Source organism: Myotis daubentonii, chromosome Y, assembly GCF_963259705.1.
Source record: "Myotis daubentonii chromosome Y, mMyoDau2.1, whole genome shotgun sequence".
Classification (NCBI taxonomy): Eukaryota; Metazoa; Chordata; class Mammalia; order Chiroptera; family Vespertilionidae; genus Myotis; species Myotis daubentonii.
In genome coordinates, this window is record NC_081862.1 from 16,379,744 (window position 1) to 16,390,822 (window position 11,079).

General features: G+C 39.6%; 1 pseudogene; it reads left to right on the forward strand.

Annotated features, from left to right (window-relative positions):
- Positions 1-7,468: 7,468 nt before the first annotated feature.
- Positions 7,469-8,383, forward strand: LOC132225655 (cyclin-Q-like; annotated as a pseudogene).
- Positions 8,384-11,079: the final 2,696 nt, after the last annotated feature.

The following is an 11,079-nucleotide window of genomic DNA, read 5'->3' on the forward strand; positions in this document are numbered from 1 at the left end:
AAAATAAATAAATAAATAAATAAAAAATAAAAAAAAATAAAAAAAAAGAATACTCTATCCAGAAAGGCTATCATTCAAACTTGAAGGGGAAATAAGAAGTTCACAGACAAAAAGAGGCTAAGAGAGTTTATCACCACCAAGCCAGCAATTCAAGAAATGCTAAAGGGACTGGTGTAAAAAGAAGAAATAAAAAGCTCAGAAAGAAAACAGCCACAAAAAAAATAGAATTGGCTACAAACAAGTACCTTTAATTAATAACTTTAAATGTAAATGGACTAAATGGTCCAATCAAAAGACATCGAGTGGCTGAATGGATAAAAAACCATGACCCATATATATGCTGACTACAAGAGACCCACCTCAGAAGAAGTGACTCACACAGACTGAAAGTGAAGAGATGGAACAATATCTTTCAGGCAAATGGAAGTGAAAAAAAGCTGGGGTAGCAATACTTATATCAGACAAAATAGACCACAAAGTGAAGGCCATAACAAGAGATAAGGAAGGCCACTACATAATACTAAAGAGATCAATACAACAAGAGGATATAACAGTGACAAACATATATGCACCCAATGCAGGAGTGCCCAAATAAATTTTAAAAATCCGGGAATATATCAAAGGAGAGATCAACAACAATACAATCATAGTAAGGAACTTTAATACACCACTGACATCACTGAATAAATCCTCTAGACAAACAATCGGCAAAGAAAGAGCAATCCTAAATGACTCACTAGATCAGATGGACTTAATTGAATCCTGCAGAACATTTCACCCCAAAGCCATGGAATATAGGTTCTTCTCAAGTGCTCATGGGACACTTTCAAAAATAGACCACATATTGGGTCACAAACAAAGTCTCCCCAAATTCAAGAAGACTGAAAACATACCAAGCATCTTCTTAGACCACAATGGCATAATATTAGAAATAAACTACAACAAAAACAACCCAAAATACTCAAACACTTGGAAGCCGAATAGCTTGTTATTAAATATTGATTGGTTTACCAATGAGATCAAAGAAGAAATGAAAATCATCCTGGAAAATAATGACAATGAAAACACAACAATCCAAAATCTATGGAACACAATGAAAGCAATCCTGAGAGGGAAATTTATAGCTTTTCAGGCCTATCTCAAAAACCAAGAAAAAATGGTAGTAAATCATCTAACCCTACATCTCAAAGAACTAGAAAGAGAGCAACAAGAAAAGCCCAGAGTGAGCAATGGAAGGAGTTAATAAAGATTAGAGCAGAAATAAATGACGTAGAGACCAAAAAAATGATACATAAAATCAATGAAACCAAGAGCGGGTTCTTTGAAAGGATAAACAAGATTGATGAACCTCTATCCAAGGCTCACCAAGAAGCAAAGAGAGAGGACCCAAATAAACAAAATCAGAAATGATAGAGGCAAAATAACAACAGACCCCACAGTAATACAAATGATTTTTAAACAATATTATGGACAGCTCTACTCCAACAAACTAGACAACCTGGAGGAAATGGACATATTCCTAGAAACCTACAACATTCCAAAACTCAACCAGGAAGAATATAAAAATCTCAAAAGGCCAATGACTATGGAAGAAATTGAAGCAGTCATCAAAAAGCTTCCATCAAACAAAAGCCCAGGACCAGACAGCTTCACAGGGGAGGTTTACCAAACATTCAGAGAAGAACTAAAACCTATCCTCCTCAGACTACTACAAAAAAATCCAAGAGGAAGGAACACTTCCAACGTCATTCTATGAAGCCAGCATCACCCTAATACCAAAACCATGTAAAGACAACACAATGAAAGAGAATTACAGGCCAATATCCCTCATGAACATAGATGCCAAAATCCTCAACAAAATCTTAGCTAATCGGATCCAACAGTACATCAGAAAGATCTTAAATCATGACCAAGTAGGATTTATCCCAGGGATGCAAGGATGGTACAATATCCGCAAATAAATAAACACGATACATCACATAAACAAATTGAAAGAAAAAAAAACACATGATCATATCAATTGATGCAGAAAAAGCATGTGACAAAATCCAACCCCCATTTTTGATAAAACTCTCGTAGGTGGGAATAGAAGGATCATACCTCAACATAATAAAAACCATATATGACAAACCAACAGCCAACAGCATACTCAATGGACAAATCTAACACCATTTCCCCTAAGAAGAGGAACAAGACAGGGATGCCCACTCTCACCACTTGTCTTCAACGTAGTACTGGAAGTATTACGCATTGTAATTAGACAAGAAGATGAAATAAAAGGCATCAAAATTGGAAAAGAAGAAATAAAACTGTCCTTATTCAAAGATGACATGATATTATACATAAAAAACCCTAAAGACGTCATCAAAAAACTATTAGACTTAATACATGAATTTGGCAATGTAGCAGGATACAAAATTAATGCCAAGAAAACTATAGGATTCCTATATGCCAATAGTAAACTTACAGAGAAAAAGACTAAAAAAACAATCCCATTTACCATCACACCAAAAACATTAAAATACCTAGGAATAAAATTAACTAAAGCAGTAAAAGACCTCTACTCAGAAAACTGCAGGACGTTGAAAAATGCGATAGAGGAAGACAAAAACAGATGGAAGAATATACTATGTTCTTGGATTGGTAATATCAACATCATCAAAATGTCCATACTACCCATACAACACAAAGCAATCTATACATTCAATGCACTTCCCTTTAAAATACCAATGGCATATTACACAGAACTAGAATGAACTCGCCAAAAATTCATCTGGAATAAAAAAAGATCCCGAATAGCTGTAGCGATCCTGAGAAAGAACAGAGTAGGTGAGATCTCAATACCAGATATCAAGCTGAATTACAAAGCCACGGTTCTCAGAACTGCCTGGTACTGGCACAAGAACAGACATATAGATCAATGGGATAGAATAATGCCCAGAAATGGACCCAACCCAATATGCTCAATTAATATTTGACAAAGGAGGCAAGAACATACAATGGAGCCAAGATAGTCCTGTCAATAAATGGTGTTGGGAAAATTGGACTGATATATGCAAAAAAATGAAACTAAACCACCAACTTACACCATACCCAAAAATAAACTAAAAATTGATAAAGGACTTAAATGTATGATAGGAAACCATAAAAATATTAGAAGAATCAAAAGGCAACAAAATCTCAGACATAAGCAGAAGCAATTTCTTCACCGATGCAGCTCCTCGGGCATTGGAAATTAAAGAGAAAATAAATCAATGGGACCACATCAAAATAAAAAGCTTCTTCACAGCAAAAGAAACCAACAACAAAACAATAAGAAAGCCCACTGCATGGGAGAACATATTTGCCAATGTAATCACCAGTAAGGGTTTAAACTCCAAAATTTATAGGGAACTCATACAACTTAACAAAAGGAAGATAAACAATCCAATCAAAAAATGGGCAAAGCATCTAAATAGACACCTTTCAAAAGAGGACATTCTGAAAGCCAAGAGACATATGAAAACATGCTCAAAGTCACTAATCATCCGAGAAATGCAAATCAAAACAACAATGAGGTACCATCTCACACCTGTCAGAATGTCTATCTTCAACAAATCCACAAACCACAAGTGCTGGAGAGGATGTGGAGAAAAAGGAACACTTGTGCACTGCTGGTGGGAATGCAGACTGGTGCAGCCACTATGGAGAACATTATGGAGTTTCCTCAAAAAACTAAAAATGGAACTCCCATTTCACCCCGTGATCCCACTTCTAGAAATATATCCTAAGAAAACAGAAACACCAATTAGAAAGGATATATGAACCCCTATGTTCATAGCTGCACAATTCACTATAGCTAAGATTTGGAAACAGCCTAAGTACCCATCAGTAGATGAATGGATTAGAAAACTATGGTACATCTACATGATGGAATACCATGCTCCTCTAAAAAGAAGGAATTCTTGCCATTTGCAAAAGCATGGATGGAACTGGAGAGCATTATGCTAAGTGAAATAAGCTAGTAAATGAAGGAAAAATACCACATGATCTCACTCATTTCTGGATAATAAAGACCATTATAAACTTATCAACAAAAATAGATAAAGAGGCAGAGCAGCCTTGAACAGACTGTCAAACTACACCAGGAAGGCCAAGAGGGTTTGGAGGGCAAGAGGGGAGGGTAAGAGATCACCCGAAGGACTTGTATGCATGCATATAAGCATAACCAATGGACATAAGACACTGGGGGTTAGGGGAGACCAGGAGATTGTCAAGGGTGGGGGAAAAAAAGAGTAATATGTAATACTCCTTGTAATACTTTAAGCAATAAAAAAAGAAAAAAGAAATCTCAAAGTACAAGTAATAAAAAAGAGATAAGACTGATTGCTATGATGTGCTCTGACACTCAGGGGGTAGGCTCTCAATGCAAGAGCTGCCCTTGGTGGTCAGTGAACTTCCACAAGGGGAGCACCACTCAGCCGGAAGCTGGGCTGATGACTGGCAAGTGGAGCAGCAGTGGCAGGAACCTCTCCCACCTCCACAGCAGCGCTAAGAATGTTTGGCAACTGGGATTAAGCCTAAATTGACATAGGCTTAATCACTTGGACATCCCCTGAGGTCTTCCAGACTGCCAGAGTGTGAGGGACTCTGCCAAGTGTACAAAGATCATTCACTGGGCCTTTAATATTACAAATAAAGCAAAAAAAAATGTAACAAAGTTCAAATACTTGGAGGCTAAATAGTCTTTTATTAAATAAATGGAGGCCCAGGGTATGAATTCCTGTAAGGAAGCAGTCCGGTTGACCTCCCCAGATGGGGGCACATAGGGCCAGGCTTCCAGGGGTTAGTGGCCATTGGCAGTTAACCAGAAGGCCATGCCTCCAATCTGGGCGGTAGCGCATACAGGGGGTGTGGCTGACCAGGGGGAAAGGCCGGGGGTGGTTTGCTTATCAGTCTGGCCCCGAATAGGGGGTTGGGGGCCGATGGTAGGCCAGGCTGGTCAGGGATATGGCCTTTTGGGGTCCAGATGAGGCTGGTTGGCTGCCGCAATGCAAGTCCTAGCCACCAGCCATTTTGGTCATTCTGCCATTCCGGTCACAGGGCTTTTATGTACAAATATAGATGACTGGATTACCACATAGATTAAAGAAGAAATTAAAATCATCCTGGAAATAAATGACAATTAAAAATAAAAATCCAGCCGAAACTGGTTTGGCACAGTGGAATGAGCTTTGGACTGAGGGGTCCCAGGTTTGATTCCAGTCAAGAGCATGTACCTGGGTTGTGGGCACATTTCCAGTGGGAGATGTGCAGGAGGCAGCAGATCGATGATTCTCTCTCATTGATGTTTATGACTCTCTATCTTTCTCCATTCCTCTCTGTAAAAAATCAATAAAATATAAAAATAAAATAAAATAAAATAAAAATCCAAAATCTAGGGACACACTGAAAGTAGTCCTTAGAGGGAAGGAACTTCATAGCATTACAGGCCTAACTCAACAAGAAAAACAGTTAACAAATTATCTAACCCCCACAACTTAAAAAGTTAGAGAGAGCAACAAGCAAAGCACAAACTGAGCAGCAGGAAGGAAATAATGAAGATCACAGCAGAAATAAATTACATAGAGATCTAAAAACCCCACAAAAGATTAATAAAGACATGAGCTATTTCTTTGGAAGCATAACCCAGATTGATTAACCTCTAGCTGGGCTCACCAACAGGACCCCAGTAAACAAAATCAGAAATGAAAGAGGCAAAAGAGCAAAAGACCCCACAGATATAAAAAGGATTGTATATAAATACTATGGACAACTCTACTCCAACAAACTGATCAACCCTGAAGAAATGGACATATTCCTAGAAAAATACAATCTTCCTAAACTCAAGTAGGAACAATAAAACATAGGACTAGGCCAATAACTACTCAGGAAATTCAAGCAGTCACAAAATTAACTTGCAGCAAACAAAAGCCTGGGCTAGATGGCTTCACAGGGAGTTTTACCAAGTGTTCAAAGAAAAACTAAAACGTTCTTCCTCAGACTATTTCGTAAATTCAAAGGAAGTACCATTTCCAAACACTTCCTATGAAGCCAGCATTACTCTAATCCCAAAACCAGATAGAGAAAATACAAAGAAGGAAAGATGCAGGCCAATATATCTCTGATGAACTTAGATGTTACAATCCTCAACAGAACTCTAACAAATCCGATGCAACATTACATTGGAATGAGCATACACAATGACAAAGGGGATATATTCTGGGGAAGTAAGATGAGTCAACATCCAGAAATCAATAAACGTGATGCATCACATAAACAAATTTAGAGAGATTCATATCAATTGGTGCAGGAAAAGCATTTGACAAAATCCAACACCTAATTTTGATAATAACTCTACGCAAACTGGGCATAGAGGGATCATACCTCAACATAATAAAAGACTTATGTGACAAACCTACAGACATTATACTCAATGGGCAAAAACAATTACTCTAAGAAGAGGAACAAGATAGGGATGCCCACTCTCACCACTTCTGTTCAACAGAGTACTGGTAGTGCTAGACAATGCAATCAGACAAGAAGAAGTCAAACAAGGCATGCTAAGTGGAAAAGAAGAAGTAAAACTGTCATTATTAGCATATGGCATGGTACTGTCCATAGAAATACCTGAAGACTCCATCAAAAAACTAGCAGATTTAACAAATGAATTTGGCAATGTAGCAGGCTACAAAATTAACACCCAGAAATCTATGAATCTATGGCTTTTTGATACACCAATAATGAACTCACAGAAAGAGAAACTAAAAAAAAAAAATGCCATTTACCAGTGCAACAAAAAATTAAGATACTTAGGAATAAACTTAACTAAGGAGGTAAAAACCTGTTCTTGGAAACTTACAGCAAATTGAAAAAAGTGATAGAGGAAGACGAAAGCAAATAGAAGAACATACCATATTCATGGATTGGTACTATCAACATCATTAAAATGTTCATAGTCCCCAAAGCAATGTACAGTTTTAATGTATTCCCCATTAAAATATCAATGGTGTATCTCACCGACATAGAAGAAAGTTTCCAAAAATTCCTATGGAATTAAAAAGGACCCCAAATAGTTACAGCAATCTGGACAAAGAAGAACAAAGTTGGAGGGATCACAATACCAGATATCAAGCTATATTACAAAGCCACCATTCTCAGAACTGCCTGTTACTGGCACTAAAACAATCATAAAGACCAATGGGACAGAACAGAGAACATAGAAGTCGACCCTAACCATTTTGCCCAATTAATATTTGACAAAGGAGGCAAAAGCATAGAATGGAGTCATACAGTCTTTTCAATAATTGGTGTAGGAACCGGGTGGCATTCCGGCCTGGGCGGGGTGGGGCTGGGATGTAAGCGCCTGGCGCTAGGACCGCCCTGGCGCTGGCCCTGCGCTGGGGACTCTTGCGCTTCAGCAGGGTCTGGGGCCTCAGGGCGGGACCCCATGGAGGAACTTAGCCTGGACAACTGCAGAGAGGAGGAAAAGGCACCAGGAGCCAAGGGGTGGCCCGAACCCCAGGTGAGGGTGCACTTCCGCGTGACAAGGTTCACCGTGGAGGCAGGTGTCAAGCTAGGGATGCAGTCCATTCCCCTCGCCACCGCCTGTGCCATTTACCATAAGTTCTTCTGCGAGATCAACATGGACTCCTATGACCCCTACTTGGTCACCATGTCTGCCCTTTACTTCGCTGGTAAATTGGAAGAACAGCCCCTGCAAACCCGTGATATCATCAACGTGTCCAACAGGGACTTCCACCCAGGCAGGGAGCCCTTGGAGCTGGACTCCCGATTCTGTGTGATCCGAGACAGCATTGTGCAGTGCCAGCTCCTTGTGCTGCAGGTCTGCGCTTCCAAGTCTCCTTTCAGCACCCACACAGGTACCTGCTCCACTACCTGATTTCTCTCAAGAACTGGCTGAATCCTTACAGCTTGCAACGGACTCCCATTTCCTTCACTGCCTGGGCCCTGCTGCGGGACAGCTGCCGCGGGGGGCTGTGCTTCTGGTACAGGCTCAGCACATAGAAGAGGTGGTGCTCCACCTGGCCCTGCAGGTCTATGGGGTCCAGGTGCCCACCGCGCCGATGCTGAGAAGCCATGGTGGCAAGTGTTTAGTGGCGACCTTACCAAGCCAATCATTGATAACATTGTGTCTGATCTCACTCGGATTTATACCATGGACACAGAGATCCCCGAAGGCTCTGGCCCAGGCCTGCCCAAAGAGAAGCCTGGGATGCTCGGATGCCAGGGGATGGCGCCACCACATCGCCCTGATGGCCGGTCCCCAGATCGCTGGCTGGGAGGACTGGTTTTGTGTTGCTGGAGACAGGCAGGTGAAGGCGATGACATGCTGCCACTTTGATTCTCAGGCTTTGACTGTCTCCTACATCCATGGTCCAGGTGGTGATGGGCGCTGTACCTCCCACGGGCATGAGCTTGCTGCAGGCGGCTCTGAGGCCTCCGGGTCTGCTTTTGTCCTTTGAAAGGATGCAGACTACAGCCGAGGTTTGGGATCAGTGGAAAGAAAATCAAAGAACAGATGGGACTATGCCCCAGGGGATTTATTTAAAGGCCAGATTTAGAGAAAGTATGACTCAATTAACATAGAGGAAATTTTATTTTGTTTCATTAAAGATATTACAAAGCCAAAATAAAAACATAATAATAATTGGTGTTGGACATATACCACAGACACATGCAAAAAAATTAATCTAGACCACCAACTTACACCATACACAAGTATAAACAGGGAATGAATAAAGGACTTAAACGTAAGTGGGTAACCATGAAAATCTTAGAAGAATCCATAGGCAGCAAAATATCAGGCATTTGTCTCAGCAATACCTTTACTGATACAGCTCCTAGAGCAATGGACACTGAGGAGGAAAGAAACAAATGGGACGATGTCAAATTAAAACGCTTCTGCAGAGAAGAAGCAGCCACCACCTCCACCAACAACAACAACAACAAAACAAGGAAGTCCACTGCCTGGGAGAAGATATTTGCCAATGTTATATCCGATAAGGACCAATTCTGCAAAATTTATACTGAACTCATCCAATTAAACAAAAGGAAGATCAACATTCCAATAAAAAAAATGGTCAGAGAGCTAAGACAATTTTTGGAAGTGGACATACAGAAAGCCAAGAGACACATGAAAATATTCTCAAAACCATTAATCATCCAAGAGATGCAAATCAAAAGGACAATGAGATACCATCTCACACTGGTCAGAATGGCTATCATCAACAATTCAACCAACAACAAGTGCTGCCGAGGATGGGTTGTAAAAGGAATCCTCTTGCATTACTGGTGGGAATGCAGACTGGTATAGCAACTATGCAGAACAGTATGGAGTTTCCTCAAAAAATTTAAAAAATGTAGCTCCCATTTGAACCAGTAGTCCCACTACTAGGAACATATCCCAAGAATTGAAAAACACCAATCGGAAAGGGCTTGTGCACCCACATATTTATAGCAGTACAATATACAATAGCTAACATTTGAAAGAAGCCTAAGGGCCCATCAGCAGATAAATGGATTAAAATCTGTGGCACATATACACATAGGAACAATACACTGCTGTAAAAAATAAAGAACTTTTACCATTCCCCAAAGCATGGAAGGACATGTAGAGCATTATGCTGAGCAAAATAAGCCCATTGGAGAAAGATAAATACCATGACCTCACTCATTTGTGGAATACAATGAACAACATAAACTATTCAACAAAAATAAATCCAGAGACAGAAAAGCATGGAACTGATGGTCAAACCTCAGAGGGAAGGCAGGACTAGGGGGTAAGAGAAATACCAAAGGATTTGTATGCATGCATATCAGCATAACCATGGACATAGACACTAGGGGGAGAAAGGGCATGTGCTGGGGTTGCAGGTGCACAACGGGGAAAAGGAGACATATGCAATACTCTATGTAATCCTCTAAACAATAAAGAATTTTTAAAAAATGTGTTCCTAGAATTATACCTTTTAAATACAGTAATTTGATTAACATGCATACGTAAATTCCCCAGTCTCCCAATAACTTCATGATGGTTGATCTTTTAGCTAAATCAACATGGCATGTGTAAACTGAGGTCACTGTAATTGCTCCACATAAAACTCTTTGGATGCTTGGAACTATTTTTCTAAACAAATCTGAAGTGGCTGTTCACATGTACCACCAAGATGCCTGGCACTGATGGGCAGCGACACAAACTAAACAGCCACTGGACACAGTTCCCACCTTAAGGAATCACTTGAGCTTTCTGGGTCCAAAATGTTTTCCACAGATTTATACACCACGGCCTCCTTCCTGACATTTGAGATTCAACAAACATCCCTTGATCCCCTTAACTTTATGAATAGAAACACTATCGCCTACCAATACAACTTCTAAAAATAATTACCCCCTATATTTTTCCTCTTATCTTTTTTGTGCATGATTGTACTTATTTACATTTCCTTGCATGTTTGTTATTTTTACCATAGAAAAGATGTGCCCAATAAGTAGGGATTTTGTCTTATTCAGAATCATTGGGTAGGCTACAAAATATCACTTGAAAGAAGACACTTAGGAATAATATCTACACAGACTACATTTCTTCTGCTTAGAAACTAGGGAAACAATATCAACCATTCTTCATAAATCAAATAAATGGACTTCTGAACTCAAGAAAAATCATGAGAAAAATCCAACTCTTAGCTGTTGACAAACCCTAAAAGATAAAGGTAAAGTAAAAGGGTCTATATGTACTGACCCCTTCAATGTATCATAAAACAGGCTCTCCAAATAAAGGCCAGGGACATAAGTGAGTTATGTACTAAAAGTCATTGAAGATCAACAACTTAATATATGGCATAACGAGTATACACACAAATTAACTTAAATATAAGATCAAAAGTGTAGCCAAAGCACAAACTTGGTTATTGACATAGAAATCTGCATATGTTACCTTGTCCCAGGGAAGAGCGATTCTTAATAAATCCAAAAGAACGTAGCTTAAAATAATGGTATGATATGTTGGAAATATCTGAAAATATAACATAACCAAAGAAA